The following is a 17,955-nucleotide window of genomic DNA, read 5'->3' as shown; positions in this document are numbered from 1 at the left end:
TTTTTGAAATAAATATCCATGTTTATAAATTATTAATATATAACATGTAGGAAACAAAAATTTTCAGTGAGAAGACACCTATAAATGTATAATCAAGACCAGTGTGAGAATGATTCAATATTTGCTTCATGAAGGAGTGGTGTGAGAATTCTTAAGTATTCTTATTATAATTAATACACTTAAATATGTGCAGCATGTGGCAAAACAAAATAACTCGATTTTATTTACTCTGATTCTTCTATCCATGGATCATTGGTTAGAGTGCCATATATACTTGGAGTTCCCTTCACTAAATGAAAAATTTATTAAGAGAGAGGTTCTTGTTTGCCAAGTTTCTGTTGTATCCTATTTTCCAGATTCTTGGCACACTGTTGGTACTCAGTAAATATTTGTTGAATAGATGAAAGTGAAGATAAAGTATTTTAATTTTCCTGCCTACTCACATCCTTTTTTTCTGAAATTATTCTTCCATAACTCGAACTCTGTGTACCGTGGGGCCTAATTACCACCCTTTCACCATGGCTGATGGACTGTATAACTGCGAGATCAGAATGAATCTGGCCATTTTCTTCTTTGTTCTGGAGATATCGAATTGGGACACGAAGACTTCGTGAAACTGTATTCTGGGTGGTACTAGGTTGGCTATTTTCTGTGAATCTTTCAATGGGCAAGTAATGATTGTCTACCTATTATCCCTAGGATGACAAGAATACTTCAGTCAATAAACATGCTTAATTTGTTGGGATGTGTAGATTGTTAAAATAATTACATAAATTGGGGCACCTGGGTGGCTCAGTCAGTTAAGCATCTGCCTTTAGCTCAGTCATGATCTCAGGGTCCTAGGATCCAGTCCCACATCAGGCTCCTTGCTCAGAAGGGAGTCTGCTTCTCCCTCTACCCCTCCCCCTGCTCAGGCTCTCTATCTATATATCTCCCTTGTGCATGCATCTTTTCTCTCAAATAAATAAATAATCTAAAAAAAAAAACCCATAAATAATGTTAAGAAATTAGTGTTGTGAAGAAAATTAAAGCAGAGCAAGGTGATAGATAGCAAAGGGGGGTTATTATTTTAAATTGTCAGGGACTGACTCTAACCTGGTGCCATTTGATCAAAGACTGGCATTAAGTAAGGAGCAAATCTTTTGGCTATCTTGGAGAATAATGACCCAAGCAGGGAAAACAGCAAGCAGGAAAGCCCAAAAGCAAGAAGACCAGTTTGGTTGGACTAATGTGAGTGAGATAAGAGATGAAACTAGAGATAGAGTCAGGAGCCAAATCCTTTGTCAGGATAAGCTCTATGAATTTTTTCTAATGACACTGTTAAAACTTCTTAAGAGTTTTAAGTAGGGGAGTGATTTATGTTGTCAAAAGATCATCTTGGGTGACAAAGAGTGGAAACAGGGAAACCATTTAAGGTGCTGGTCAAGCAGTAAGGTGGTAGTGGATGGGCTGATGGTTAGATTTAAAATATGTTTTGAAAGTAAGCTTAGAGGATTTACTGTTGGTTTGGATATGAGGTATTAAATAAAGAGCAGATTTACTGGGTGAATCTCCTAAGTGAATGTGGTGACCTTTATGGAAATAGGAACACTCGTGGGGGAAGCAAGTTAGTTTAGGGTTATAGTGGCAACAGAATCAAGAGTGTGGTTGTAAGCATCTGAAATTTGGGATTCCTATTAGACATGGAAGTGAATACACTCAGTGGACTTCAGGTTATATGTCTAGAGTTCAGCACAGTGATTGACAAGGGCAGTTTTACTGGATTAGTGGGGACAAGAAGATGTGCAAGGTGAACTCAAGAGTGAATAAGAAGCAAGGAAGTATAAAGACAGCAGATGTAGACAATTGTTACAATGAGGGTTTTTTAAAAAAAAAAAAAGAGTGAAGAAATAGAGTACAAACTGTAAGGGGATTGTAGATCAAAGTTTTTTTTATTAAGATGGATATTTTAAAATATTATAACTTAAAGGTATGTATGACTATGGAATGATCTAGCAGAGAGTGGAAAAAATGAGGGTAATTGTAGAAAAGAGAGGGTAATTATAGAACTGACATCTTTGAGCAGTTGTGAGGGGGCAGTGTTCTAGTCCACTAATGAAAGTGTTGGCCATAGACAGGGAACAATTTCTCTATTATAAGAAGGATGAAAGCAGAGTGTCTGAAGATAGACACAGGTCATTTGGTAGGTATGATGGTAGGGAGAATGTGTAAGTGCTTTTCTGGTTACTTCTACTTTTCAGTGACTATGAGGTAAGGTTCTCCGTTGAGCGTAATATGTGCGAAGGGGTGTTGGAGATTTTGAGAGAGAAGAGGTGCAAAATTATCTTTCAAAGTATGTAAGAGTGAGTTAATTAGGGAAATATTTTGTGCATGAAAGAAGAGTGAAGGAAAAATGAATCTGAAATCTAGACAGAAGACCAAATGGTAAAATGGAAACAGAGAGAGTGATTTTGAGTCTAGTCTCACAAAAAGCTCAGCTATTCCTCTTGCCCCTGGGCATGTCTCTTTTCCATAAACCCATCTCTCCTCCCAGCCATTTGTTTGTTTGTTTGTTTGTTTGTTTGTTTGTATTGTTTTGTGTTGCTGAAGCAATTTGAAAACATTATAGTTATTTTTTAACTATCATTGATTCTTTTTTTATTATTATGTAATATTAGTCACCATACAGTACATCATTAGTTTTTGATGTAGTGTTCCATGATTCATTGTTTGCATATAACACCCAGTGCTCCATCATTGATTCTTGATGAAAACCCTGTGTAAATATAGAAAGGTATTATTGTGATATACTAACCAACATCTTTTTGATCCTGGGAGTTTCTCCAAAGGCTTTTCCCATTCTGTCAGCAACAGTCATTGTCTCATAAAAGCAGATGACAAAAGAGATAAATTTTTAGTATTAGGACTACTAAATAAAGCCCTGAGGGACACAGAGAATGAAGTTTATGCCATTAGAAGATAATTTTGAAGAACATGAGATCAGTTAGTGTCAGTCTGTTTGTTTTCACTGGTTCAGGAAGATGGAGACGGTTGGGTATAACCGTGCTTCCTTTTATAAGTCATGAAATTCATAAAAATTTATAATATTTGTAGAGGCAGCTAACTGTGGGCATCTCATACCAGGCCATAGCCAGCTATCCTAAGAAAGGAGAGGATCAAACCTCATCACGCCCGGACCCATTTACAGCACACGTGTGCTGTGGTACACCCACCAGGAAAACTGGTAGAGCCAAGAGGAGAACACAGACATTGGTGCCTATGCATTAGGGGTTTTAAAAAATTGAGTTACGATTCTTCTACACTTAGGTTTTGGATTGAATATTGTATTTTTTTTTTTTAAGGGAGAAAGAGCACTGTATGAATTTATGGAGAGCTGAGACAATCTGGTTTCTTGTTCTTGTTTCCCTTTCCAGCTGCCTCTATTTCAGGATCAGACAACAGAATTTCTCCTTCCTTTCCGGATGTTGGGTATTGATATATACAGTCCTGTGCCACTGGAAGCAGAGAATTGAGAGTTGTAGATAATGTATGAAAGCAGCTAGCCCACAGGCTTGGGATAATATCTGCTTTAGAAATCTGTTGAATGAATTGAATGACTAAAACTTTAATGAGTAGAGTAGCTTAAACATTCTGATTGGGAGTGTCCTGAATCTTTGGATTGATTCTATTAACATGGATTTGAGCCTCATCTTGTTGAGTATGGCTTTTTATTTCTGGGTAATTTAAAAGTGTGATTAAATGAAATCATAGAACTATTGAGGATCCAAAAGCAAGTTAATTATTTTAAAGTAGAAATTTCTGGGTCTTTTTTCCCCCGGAAATGTTTTCTCTGCTCTATGAAGTAATTTGGGTGAAAATTATGAACATTAAAAAAGTTAAGTGCACATTGATGTCACTAGCTCTAGAAATAAACTTCCTTCAAGGCCCATAATCAGTGAAGGAGAGCATGAGATTCCCTGAATGACTTATACTGGGTAGCCAGAAGTAAATAATTTCACTTGACTGTATGGGATTTAAGTAAGAAAGAAACATAATTGGTTCAATACAATATTGGTCCCAACTTGGGGATGATAGCTCTCCTAAGAATTATAATCTACTTAGTATACGAATTCCTCAGAGGAAGTAGAAAAAAAAAAAAAAAAAAGAACAAGATTAGCAAGTCAATAGGAAAAAGAAATCTATATATATAATTTTGTATTGATTTTTTTCATGGTATGTAAATTAGAAAACTTGACTGACTCTGTATGTGAAAAAATTAAAAAACAAAACTGGTAGAGCTTGTGAAGAACATAATTATGATTCCCAGAGGTGTGGGACCCACAGCCAGGGCTCAGATACACATGCTGGTGTAGAGTCAGATGATTATAGGGAGAAAAGGCGTAAGTATTTGCATTTGTGGATACATGCAGAAGCTGAAATAAGATTAGATTTTAGGGAAATCTTCAAGATTTGTACATCTTGCTCTTAAAAATATATTCAATTTCTTGAGAAAATTGAGGAAGTTTTTGTCATATTTTCCCATTAATAATCAAAATAAGATGAGACTTACAAATATTTTTATATACAGTCCGCCCAGATAAACTGCAATAACTTAACTGTTTTGCTAAACTGCAAACAATCTGTTGTTGCTTGTCTTGTGTTCTGTTTGTTTAATGTGAAAATGCAGACAGCCTTCTGTTCTTTCATTTACAGGGTCTCTTAATTCTCTGGCTCTCCTGGCACTGAGTCTTTTTTTTTTTTTTTTCTTTTTTTTCCTAAAAGGTAACAGAGTTATAAGTACAAGACATTTATTTCATTTGTTTAAATTTATGAAATCATGCCCATTCTCTAGGCCTTTGGGGGCATGAACTAAATAAGAACATATGGCATAATCTATTATTTTCTCAACTCTGGTTATGTTGTAAGGCATTGTTTAAATGTCAGTGAGGAAAGGCATTGTTTAAATGTCAGTGAGGAAACCTCGGATTGCTCTCCTTGGAACAGTGATTTCTTGGATAATGTTCACTTAAATTTAATAAAGGGGCATTTTATTTTCTTTAAGTAATCCACCAAGGCCATTGTTTTCAATCTTTTAAGAATAATGGCTGTAATCATTGCATTCACTGCATTCAGAATTCCTTTCTACTCCTGGAAGTCCAACTAACCTGATTAGTCATTGTCATAGGGCATATTATCTGAAAAAATATCTTTGTAGTGTGTACTGTAAGTAAATTTACAATGTATTCAGATGGCTAACAGTCATAACATTTATTTTTTAGTACTTATAGTCTTAATTCCTAATTTAAAAGAAGCTTAAAAATGTGGCAAGTCAGGGAATATCCTTTTTTTTTAATTTTTTTTTTTTTTTTTTTTTTAAGATTTTATTTATTTGTCAGAGAGAGAGAGAGAGTGCACAGGCAGGGGGCAGGCAGAGGGAGAAGCAGGCTCCCCGCTGAGCAAGGAGCCAGACATGGGGCTCCATCCCAGGACCCTGGGATCATGACCTGAGGCGAAGAATATTATTTTATTCACAATAAGTTTATATTTCCATGAGTAATGTTGACAGAATGGTTATAATTATTTCAGACAGGATAAAAATGACTATGCTGACCACAGAAAGAATGGATAGGTCATGCCAGGCCAAAGTTTCCAAAAGCCAAAAGTTTGTGTTTGTTTGTTTGCTTGTTTTACCAGAAGCCAAATCAGAAAACATGGATTTAAAGTCTACCTAAATGGCCAGCACAAGAGGCAAAAAGGATGTTCCGCTTCTCTGGAGGGTTCTACTTTGATCCTATCAGTAAGTAGTTGAGAACAATTCTGAAACACTGACCACCTTTTCTCAGTTTCTTTCTACTGCTTTCTTCCCAATTTTCTACCGGTGTCTCATATATATACACATGCACATGCACATCCTGCCAGGTTACTACTCTCTGATGGTAGGGTGGGTGAATAATTGCTTTCTCTACCAATTTACATCTTGGCTTTTATTAACATTTTTATCTGAAAGGTTTTGCTGAACCTCATAATGCTCATATGTTAGAGATTTGCACCTATTTTGGCTGGAAACATTTAATGTCATCAAGAATTTCACATGTATTAGATTTACATTATTCTTCCTTTGCTTTTTTGGATAGGACCAAATGGCCTATTAAAAATCTTTTTTTTTTTAAAGATTTTATTTATTTAAGAGAGAGAGAGTGTGAGAGAGAGCACAAGCAGGGGGAGCGGCAGAGGGAGAGGGAGAGGCAGGCTTCCCACTGAGCAGGGAACCCGATGCAGGGCTCCATCCCAGGACCCCGAGATCATGACCTGAGCCAAAGGCAGACGCTTAACCGACTGAACCACCCAGGCCTATTAAAAATCTTTGAAGAGATCCTATAGTTGGAGAAAACTCCATGTCATATACTATTAACATAGAGCTTGTCAAGAACTGTGATACAACTTGGCTAAATAGAGCATCAACCCCTTGAATATTGCCCTACAGACATTTTTCTCATTTCATAACCAGGACTATTAACATTCATAAAATAAAATTTGGTTGAAGTTAGGAGATCAAAATAGCAAAGAAAATATAAGGATATTTTTTTCCAAAGAAACTGGAATAGATGTTTACTATTTTTAGTGGTTCATCTGTGTTTTTTAATTTCTCACTAATGAATTTTAATCTATTTATTTGGAAAATAGATTTCATGAGAGATCATGACCCTATCTAACATTTAATAATGAATTTCCTGTAGGCTCAAAAGATTTTATACCTAAAGAGATATTTACCCAATATTTCACAACAAAAAGAGATCCACGTGCTGATGCTTTACCAAGCACTCTCCTTAAGCCAGATCTCCTTCTCGGGCTCCAGATCCTTGCTGATCATTTCAACTTGTCCATTACATGGAGAACTAACACTCAATAAATCAACAGTGGAGCTAATCATCTTCTTGAATCTGCTCTTACTCTTGTATTCCCTGTCTAATAAAATATGCACTTAACTTCTTCCTACCATACCATGATAAAAAAGTTAACGGTGCTGTTCTATCTCACCATGCTATGGCTCTTTGAAACCTGTTTGTTTGAAAATGATTGTTTGAAAACATTCATTATGTGCCATCATTTGCTGTGTTGCCTCTGAACATTGGCTTCCAATGACTCCCTCAGAAGTGGTTGCTGTATTTCATTGATGACCATGATAAGTGTTAGTCTTACCCAGAGTATGCAAGTTAAATCAGAATAATCATTTCCTGTTAAATTTATCATTCAAAATTTTGTAGCCTAAAAGTAGAATAACACATCTTTCAACTATGTTATTCTTTGGCTGTAATCATTGCATTCACTGCATTTCTAGAAGGTGATCTTTCAGTGTTAACTGCTTCTCCTCCTTCCACATACTGTCTCCTAGATAGGAGCAGTGACCCATGGGCAGGATAGGCAAGAGACTCACGGACAGAGCAAGATTAGTTTCATTAGTTCGAAGAATATCTATCCCTGTCTGGCATAGCTTAAGACTGGCCCAGGAGATTATAATATTACTACACTGATCAGAAAAGAGAGGACCATTCAGAAAGATTGGTGTTGTAAGCAAGAGTCTTCTAAAGCTTTCACGGGAGATAGCGCCTGACATATACCACAAAGCCTGCTAAGGGGGTGGAGTGTCATATAGCCGCACTCCTGCAGACTCTAAGCCAAGGTTGAGCAACGACCCAGTGAGACTGAAGAAAAGACCCAGAGACAGAGAAGGGGGCATCGGATTAATGCAGGAACTAATGTACAGGGTTTCTGGGAAAGGCAGACTGGATGAAGCATCTGCTGCTGGAATCTACATGCAGGAGGCTTTATAGGATAGCTACTAGCCTAGCAACTCTCCGTAGCTTTCCCTCTCCTTTCACAGCCAACATTCCAAGATCAAAACCCACTACCTAAACATTCTGTGTTACCAATGAGATGCCCCAGGTTGGCCACCCCTGAAGCCCCTGACTTGAAACATTGAACAACATGCTTTTCTACATATCTTGTTTGCAGGAAATAACAGAGAGAGAATGAGATCTGTACATTCTCCAGATAATGATTAACAGGGGCATTCAGAGTGTGCCTGTATAAACCAGCCATCTGCCACTTATCATTCAGTTGATCTCCCTGGCTATCAGCAGCAAGGGCACACATAGTAAAAGTCACCTACCACCGACCCTGGCACCATTTTGTGCTATAGACTAGAGGTAGCACTATGGTTGGAACAAGGGGAAGGGTTAATGCATGGGCCCATACATATGACTCAATGGCAAGGGTCAGTGGTTTTCCATCAGTAGCCAGAACCCTGAACTCACTCTATGTCCAATATGAGTGAAAGTCACTCAAGTCAGTGTGGTGGTTCAGTTTTCTGAGATCCTGCAAAAGCAATACCTTGCTGAGCAACTGGAGCAAACTTCTTGCTAGACTGTCTTCCCAGACCTGGAGCTCAACTGTGAAGAACTAGGAAGACTATGTAGGTTGAGTGAGTCTGCTCCTTGGGGCATCCAGTTGAGCCCATGTACCAGATAGAGTGTCAGAGAATGCCCCAAGTAGAGAAATGGGCACCAGGGCTCATCTGGCCCCCTGTCTGGCCTATGGGACTTTGCCCAGATGGCATTATAGGCCATGGACCATCCCAGGGACAGGATGACTTAGAACATTTTGAAGAAAGCTCTTAGAGGCATGCATCCTCTGAGGTGGACAGCCTAGGGCAGAGGCCCCACTTGTCTAGGTCTAAAGGCAGTACTGGGTCAGCCCTTGAGTTAAAAATACCCAGGACATCAAACTTTCGAAGTGGTTGAATAGAATAATTTTGTTAAATGGAGATAAGCCAAGCTGAATTAAGTGTGAATGGTAATTTTTGAGTATTCAATGTCAGATACTTAGGTATTCACAATAATTTAAGAATTAATTAAGCTGTATATATGAACATACAAATTGTCCCTTTTACCTGAAGCTTTGTAAATTTGTGACATTGTCTCCTGAAGGGAAGGAAAGAAAGAACACCAAGGGATATTATGTGTGAAGACATGTTTTCCCTCCATAATATTACCTGCAAAAGTTGTATGGCATGACACATAACATTCATGTATTCATCCTAAGTAAATGCCCTTGAGGTTGAAGAAATAAGAAAAAAGTTCTAGTATTCCTAAATTTGTGCAACAAATAATGTAGTTATATTATCCATGTGAGCCCTATATTTTCAGAAGTTTCAAGGAGCTTCAGTCATCCAGAACCATTCATAACTCCTTACAATGTCCATTTGTCTCTATATACTGGCATAATTATTTGTTAATGTTACTAAAACAATTTTACAAAACTCTTGATTTTTAATCATTTCTTTAATATTAGAGATTGCATGCTGCAAAGTAAGAAAACTTCTCATAATTTACAATATGACTAAAGTATAAAACTTTTCTAATTTAAAGTCTTTCAATTTTAGAAAAATGGAGGAGTCTGAAATCTTTAGTTAACTTTGAAATACAGGGTTTCTTGGGTTTGTAGTTAACATTCAAATAATCTGAAGTCACATAAATCCTGCATCTGTAAAATGCCACTAAAAGAACTGGCAAAAGTGAAAAGTTCAGCAAATCCAATTAAATACTGCTAACAGACCCAAACTGACACAAGACAAACAAAAATATATCTAGGCACCGATAGATATTTTAAAATGTTAAACCTCCTCAGCCCTGCTTGAAGAGGATAAATTGAGTGAAATTGGGGGTGTAGTTGGCCATAGATTAAGATGAACTGAAATTTTCAAGGTGACTAACTCCTCAGTCTAAATGAATTTGATGCTTGTCAGAAGTTGTTGAGAAAATCTGACTCACTCTAGTGATCTCTTGAAACCTTAAAAAATATTACAAAAACTCTACCCAGTACCCCTGAGATATGCAATATAAATGTCTATAGAAAATGTAAGCAAATAACTGGCAGTGATTATGAATTAGAAAATGCAAGAAACTTTTCACGTAAAGGAATTACCCCATTAAATAATTACTGAGCTCAAGAAAGGAGCAACACTCCTGGACCCACACCTGTTGGTTATATATCCAGAGAGCTAATTCATCAGAAATTTTCTAAATATATTTTTATTAGTAAAACTTAAGTTCCCTAATCATTACATGGTAACCCAGAAAATGGGAAATACATAAAAATGGATTAATTTAGCCTGCTACAATAACATTCCAGTTTGAGTATGTAGACTGTTTATTTTAGCGTGCTTAACCCCTTTTGGAATTAATCTCCAACTCTTTAGTTAAAGGATATGAAAGTAAGTAAAAATGGAAAAGTCTAAGGAAGATAAAAATAAAGACTGATTTACCATTAAAAAATCACTGAAAAAATAGATTGTTATTTTGGCTATCCATTATTAGTAATTATAGTAAACTGAACATCTAAATAGAACAGCATGAGCTCTAAACATGGTGGAAGAATCAAAGACTTTAAAACACCTCAGCTTAAGGAAGAGAAAAATAAATAATAGGAATGATTTTTCCTTCTTCCTGTTCTTCTTTTTCTAAAATATTTCTACCATGAGGGGTAATAAGAATAATAAAATTGAGATAAAACACTCTATTCCAGATTGGTTTTGACCGATGGAGAAGTGGAATAAAATTAAAACACTCGACACTGGGATCCATTCCTCTCTTATCCTACACCTCTTAAGTCCTCTCATACCTCTTTATGAATATTTTTAAAAGGTTTTTCTCATACATTAAGCTTCCATGAGAATTTTAGGAAGTATTAAGAATATCGGTGATATTGTAAGCCTGAATTTCTTAAACTCAGTCCTATTGACATTTAGGGCCAGATAAGTCTTTGCTGTGGAACTGTCCTGTGCATCTTAAGATGATTTTTTTTTTTAAGATTTTATTTACTTATGTGAGAGAGAGAGAGAAAGAGAGAGAGAGAGCATGAGAGGGGGGAGGGTCAGAGGGGGAAGCATACTCCCTGCTGAGCAGGGAGTCCCATGTGGGACTCGATCCTGGGACTCCAGGATCATGTCCAGGATCATGACCTGAGCTGAAGGCAGTTGCTTAACCAACTGAACCACCCAGGCGCCTTTTTTTTTTTTTTAAAGATTTTGTTTATTTATGTGGCATCTTAAGATGATTAATGGCATCCCTAGATTCTTCTACTCACTAGACATCAGTAGCACATCCATTCCCCATTGTGACAACCAAAAATGTCCCAAGACATTGCCAAATGTCCCCTAACAGGCAAAATGACTCCTAGTTGGGAACCAAGGCTATAAAGTAACATGATACAGGATTTAAAATTTTCTTGTCAACAGGTAGAAACTGAGGGGTTTTTCTGCTTTATCAGAAAAACAAACATCTTAATATGTAGGAAGAGACAAAGAATGACATGATTGCATACATTTCACTGCTTATGTCTGTATAGCACAGAAGAATTTGAACACTGACTGCATCAACAAATGCATATTATTTAATTCAACAGATATGATCCTGCATACTATAGTTGTTTGTTTCTTGTTGAATTGGAATTAGTTGCTAGAATTTAAAATTGAAATTATTTCGCTAAAATACCTCGATTATGACTTCTGAAAAATCAGAAGTTCTAGGAAATTATCCTTAATTCCCCTAAATATAATTCTCTGGATGTTGCCTTCTTTGGATACGACATGTGCCCTCTATTTTATCACAAATTTTAATTCACAATACATTATCTACATAGTCCCTATAATCATTTGTAATCTAGTCTTTAATCAAAAGCCAAATTAACTTTAAGGAATGAATTATAAGTCCAAAAATTAGGAAGAAAAGAAGCATTAGTGGAGAAGGGCTCTTGGTGAGAGGAGAAGAAAGGAATGATTTCTTATTTTCTTCAATGTAATGTACCTGGGCATTAAGTATTATTATAGCTCTCTAGCATATTAGCTTATTAGGAAATCTTTTGAGCTTTTTTTTTTTTTTAAGATCTTATTTATTCATTAGAGAGAGGGAGAGCGCACGTACAAGTTGGCGGGGGGAGTGGCAGGCAGAGGGAGAGGGGGAAGCAGGCTCCCCACTGAGCAGGGAGCTAATGTAGGGCTTGATCCCAGGACTCTGATCATGACCTGAGCCAAAGGCAGACACTTAACCAACTGAGCCACCCAGGCAACCCCTCTTTTGGGCTTTTCAATAACTCTTTATTTTTAAACTTGTGGTAGAATAACCAAAACAGTATACAGTGGGCTGCAATCATAATACTTAAAAGATCAGATGAATAAGCCATGGGCAAGAGTCACATTTTAGAGGTCTTTATCTTTGTCAAATAAAAAGAAACTATGGGCCAATCCTTTCACATCACTCAAGGGAACTATTTCTCTCTGAAAAATTAATAATGAAGATTTATACTATGAATGTATATTCGCTAACTGGTAAAAATGGTATTAATCACCACCAGCAATAGGTTATCGCTTTTATTTTATTTTTTTATTTTATATGGCAATTGTGGAAAATTGTGCTTAAATAATATACTCTCTCTAGGACTCTTTTGAAACTAATCACAGGTGTTGGTATTGAGCTGAGTGTAGAGTAGATAGAGAAGTTTAGAGTTCAATTTCTTAGTACTACTCTGAAAAACTGCCTTCTGAGTCATAATAAACAATGATCTTTTATTGACTCAAGTTGAGACAGGGTGGTTCCGTATAAGCATGAAATGGTACTTAGAGAAATTTTAAAAATGGATCCAAGAATTCTGAGAAAAGAATTCTTTGTCCAGGAGTGGTGACTCTGGTGTAACTTTTAAAATAAATATAAGTTCTTATCTATAAACTACATATTAATCATCCTTAGACATATTTTACTTTTGATTTAGCAGATGCCTGTCCTGCTTCAGAAAAGAAAGCCAAATAAGGTGCTATTTGAAATTACTTAAAAAATACCTTGTTATTTGCATCTAGTTATGAAATGTAAGCAAATAAAAGATAGTTTGGAATGTTTCAAAATGTTAATACTTTCAAATCATTTGAAGGCAAAGGTAGTCATTTATAGTTGAAAAACCATTAACTCAATGAGCAAATATTTAAAGTAAAACCATTGTTTACCAACCATTAGCTTTTTGCTTTAGTTGTCTTAATCAAACAGCCATTGGGAATAACCCCTGTAACTTTTAGTGAGGAGAAGAGGGTATTATAGCTCCTTTTTGGGGGACAAACAAAACATTATTCTACCTTAAGAATTGACATTTTTAAAAGTTTTAATGCATACAGATTTTACACATAATCAAGAAAAATAATATTATTGCTTAGATGACATCTTTAATATTTATAATTTATAGTAGACTGAAAGCTTCCTAATTAATTTTTGATAAGCATTTTTAGTTATTACTGACTTCCTACATGGAAAGAAGGCACAGTATTCTAATCTGGTGCTTTTTCCTTTTTAAAAAATACATTAATATTTCTTAGCAGTGGTTTCTGCTATGAGAAACAGAAAACTAATAGTAACTTAAGTAAATGAGTTCATTTTTCCAGGCAAATAGCTTGAAAGTAGGCAGCAACTGGCTTAAGTTCATTTTAGTTGGTAATTTCTTTGGATAGTGATGTATTTAAGGTAAAAGAAAGAAGAAAATGTACCAGTCACATTTCCCTCCTTTTATTAAGAGTATACAAGCCTCTTTAGTCTTCCTTTTGTGTCCCATAAGCCAGAACTATGTCACATGGCATTCTCAGCTGTAAAGGACACTTGGAAATTGAATACTTGTATTTCCAAACCTTTACAGTTATAGTCAAACAAGGATGTTGGGAGAGAGTATTGGCCACAATCCATGCCTAACTAATAATTTGATCATGGAATGACATATGTCAATGAAATTGAAGTATCAATATCTTAAAGAAGTAAATTTCCCCAGTAGACTCCAATCAAATTTCTGGCAGGTTTTTCTGGTGAAAATCAACAAGCTATTTCTGTTTTCATGGAAAATCAAGGGCCATGAATAAACAAAGCAATCTTGGATAAGAACAAAGGTGGAGGATTTATAAACCAGATGCAAATTTTATTATTTAACAATAGCAGTTAAGACTGAGGTATTAACAGAAAGATAGACAAATACAGGGATGAAGCAGAATAGCTTTCAGAAAGTAACCACACTTATATTATCTGCTGATTCATGACAAAGGCGACATGATAATGCAGAGAGAGAAGGATGGTCATTCAACACATTGTTCTGGGTTAGTTAAAAATCTGAAATAAAAATAAACTGTGATTTCTACTTTATACCTCATACAGAATCAGCACAAGATAGAGTGTAAATTTAATATGAAATCTAAAACAATAAAACTTTGGAAACTTTTAGGATCTCTACCTCTGTCTCTTGCCTTTCTTTAAGAATGACCTAAAAATTCAAGTCCCTAGCCATTTTGTTAGCAGGGGCTACATTTAGTTTCTTGGAAGTTGCATAATTAATTGCTTGTGTTATGAGAGTTGGGTAGATTTGAGAAAAATGAGTGTAAGTGGGTCTCTAAAGTTATTGTATTGATTGCATGCCTGCCACCTCCGTGCTTTTATTCTCATTGCATATCCAGGAACCTATAAAGGTATTTTATAGGAACCAAAAAGGAACCTATTTGTGGTATTTGTGTGGCCTCACCTGGTGGCAGATGTCTGGAACTGCTCAGGTTTGTTTAGACCATCTAAGGTTTGATGATTGACTGCTTAATTCAAAAATTATGTTGAAAGAAATCTTTCTTATTTATTTTTGTCTGTTGCTTTTCATGGCCAGGATAAAAATGTATAGGTGTTTCAGGTTCATGTTTTCCTAGAGATTATCTTAAGCAAATGTCATTCATTTGTCCCTGCAATAAATACTTTTTGTTTAAATATACAAATAACTAAAGCTCTTTCTTTGAAGAAAGATTCTGAGACAGACAAGTCACTATAGTACAGGATGAAAACTGGTGAGTGCTGTTTTCAGGGTGATGGAGATGCAGTGCTGTGGGAGTTTAGGGATGGGGGAATTCCTTCCAGCTGAGGCATCAGGGGTATTTTTATGGAGAAACTCACAGAGATAAGTAGTTAAGGGATCTAGGGATAGGTTGCTAAGATTTGGAACCACAGAGATGTAGTATGAGGCATTTCTGATGATGGGAAGACCATGAACAGAGTGATAGAGGCATGAAATAGACATACTCCAATCACTAGGTATAATTTAAGTAATTTGCATCGTTCACAATTGCTAAAACATGACAAACTGTTTAGAAATTATTCTTTTACATCCTGCCTATTAAATATAATCTTCAATGCAAAAAGGCAGTACTTAAATATCACAATAAAAATTGCACATATTCTTCTATAGCACATGTACTAAAACTAGTGTGACTACATGCTCTAGTTTCACAGCAAAAGTAGGTTGCATAGGATGAATAAGTATTTCATATTGCCTGATATTCTCTCTTGCAGTAAATTAATTTTATTTTATATGAAGTAGGTCATTTTGTACAGATAAAACTTTCTGTTGTGCACAATTCTCCCTTGACATCCATGTCATATTAATTGCTTATTGTAATATTTTTTTCTCTAGTTCTCAGCAATTTGTCTACCATCTCAATGTGTAGAACCAAGTTTTACCTGTGTTACATATTACAGATTGGTACCAGCAATGATTACCTACCTGTAATTGTCGATTTTTAATACTCAAAGACATCAAAAGGAATTTTTCTTTCTGTATTTCATTCAGAGCATATTAAAACAACATATTTATTTATAGAATGATATCAATTTCACTTTATGTGAAAATTTATGAAGTAGGTCAAAGAGGAAAGAAAAACAACTTGATAAGTTTGAAGATAATAATTAGTTTAGCAAAGGATAAATTGTATAGAATTGACTGAACCTCTTCTATTTCACTGTCAACTTTTTTTTTTAGTTTTTCCCATCATTGTTAGATAAATATAATCAGGACAGAAAGATTCTGCTATTGACATCTGATACCCAAGCCAGATGGATGCAGCTTATTTGAACTGTGTGGGAAAATGGAGTTTGTGAGAGTTTATCTTGAAAGGAGAGTCTTGATAGAATAAGATGCCATTTGGAGTTTAAGATTTGCACACTCTCTTTTTATTCCTTCTCTTTTGGAGAAGCCATAACAGGTCAGAAACACAGGTGTAATAAGGAAATCAGCTGGACGAGGACAGTAAGTAGGTAGAATTTGTATATATATAGGAATAAGTCACATCAGAGCTCCTGAAATTGTTACATTCTTGTATAGCGCTTTTTTTTTTGCCTTGAGTTCAATAATTGTTTTTTCTTTGCATAATTTTCAATGTAAATATTACTTAACTGCCTCTAAACTTTTCTCCAGGACTATAATTTCTTCTAAACGTGCTTTAACTTTCAGCTTATGTCCTTGGAGCCTCCCTTTCTCATCATCCTGGAATTTGGGTTTTTTACCCTACCTTGTGGCATCTTTAGTTTTCTGGATCTTCTCTTATTTCATTTCTTCATTTCACCGAAACATATTCCTTGAGCGATCCTGAGAAAAGGCACAAGGGCAATAAATCTTTTGAAAGTATGAGAACTATATGTTTAAAGATGTATATATCCTACTCTATGTATTTTGAGAGCACGGTTCAGCATAGAATTCTAAATTGAAAGTTATTTTCTTTCAGTGATTGAGAGGGTCCTCCATTGTCTTGCTTCTAGTGTGGCTGCCAAAGAATTCAATGCCATTTCTTTCTTGAACTTTCAGAACAACGTGCTTTGCAGTGGATCATTTTTCCATCTCTTTTCCTGAACATTTGGTGAATTTTATAATCAGAAATCTCATGTCCTTCAGATATCCTTCTAGAATCTTCTTGGAACTATTTTCTTGATAATATACTATTCTTATTTTTTCTGTTCCCTCTTTCTAAAACTGCTCTTAATCAGATGTTGCATGTTCTGAACTGACCCACTTGCCATTCTGTTTGCCATCTTTCTTTTCCCCCCAGTTTCTCAAAGATTTCCCAAACTATATCTCCTAAATACCATTTTTCTTTAATCATGACTTTTAGATTTAGTCAGAGATACTGTATTTCTAAAAAAGTCTTTTTGTTTTAATTTGTTTTAGGTATTTTCTTTTGACCATTCCTACAACAAAAATAGAACAAATCATTAAATTGTGATATATCCATACAGGTGAGTACTATGTAATAATAGAATGAGTAAACAGTAGCCAACATAGCTATCATGTGAAGGCTTGGAGATTTAATAACCTGGACCTATCCCATAAATTTGTTGTATAAAAGACATATTCACAGAAGAAAGCATACAGTATAATTTCATGTGTATAAATTTCAAGAAGGAACAAAAGTTGAACAGTAGATTAGTTTGATAATTATTCATAAGTGGTATAATTAAAAACTGGATAGGAATCATAGGTACAAGGGTGGTGGTGGCTACTTCTGAGGGAATAAGGCAGGAATAGGTACACGAGGAGCTTTCAATTACTGTTCACCAGGAGATTATTACTTAAGTATCATCATATTCTTTTTGAGATGAACAGAAATAGTCTAAATATTCTTTTGTTTATATGATTTTTTTCCAAATTAAAGAAAACAAAGCAGCTGAGCGGCCAGGTTGTTGAATGTTTCATGTGTGAGATATAGATATAAATGAGTGAGGGCAGGCTATGATAGAGGAACATAAGGAAGGAAGATGAGAAGGAAACTTCCAGAAGAAATGAAATACGAAGTAGGAGAGGCTTTATATGCAATGGTCTGCACAATTAAATAGAAAGCAAGAACATTGACTCCATCACCTGATATAAGGTGAAAGGGAATAAATACCCATGTGAAAATGCTACAGGAAAAGCTGTGTCAGTGGGGTAAGTTATGAAAGCTTCATCGGTCATATGACTGGGCAAAACAGGAGGGTAATATGTTGAGAGATAATAGATAGGAGGTACTAGAATGAGGTAAACAGGGCTAGTCCTTAAAATCTGCACCAGGATGGTATGCAGTTGGCTCTAAAAGAGTTTAGTTCATGACTG

At 35.6% G+C, this 17,955-nt stretch overlaps 1 long non-coding RNA gene across 1 annotated transcript in view; it reads left to right on the top strand.

Moving 5' to 3' along the window:
• The window catches only part of LOC135362184 (uncharacterized), a 76,610-nt gene extending 59,508 nt beyond the window's left edge, over positions 1 to 17,102 (top strand). Inside the window, exons 2-3 of the long non-coding RNA XR_010406658.1 lie at positions 5,674 to 5,776; positions 17,035 to 17,102. This is a non-coding gene — a long non-coding RNA (uncharacterized LOC135362184). The remainder of the gene's footprint in view (positions 1 to 5,673; positions 5,777 to 17,034) is intronic.
• The last annotated feature ends 853 nt before the right edge of the window (positions 17,103 to 17,955 follow it).

This window comes from Mirounga angustirostris, unplaced genomic scaffold, assembly GCF_029215605.1.
Source record: "Mirounga angustirostris isolate CCGP_5_RB_7025 unplaced genomic scaffold, mMirAng1.0.hap1 SCAF_12, whole genome shotgun sequence".
NCBI classification, from domain to species: domain Eukaryota; kingdom Metazoa; phylum Chordata; class Mammalia; order Carnivora; family Phocidae; genus Mirounga; species Mirounga angustirostris.
This window is presented reverse-complemented; position numbering and strand designations above follow the sequence as displayed.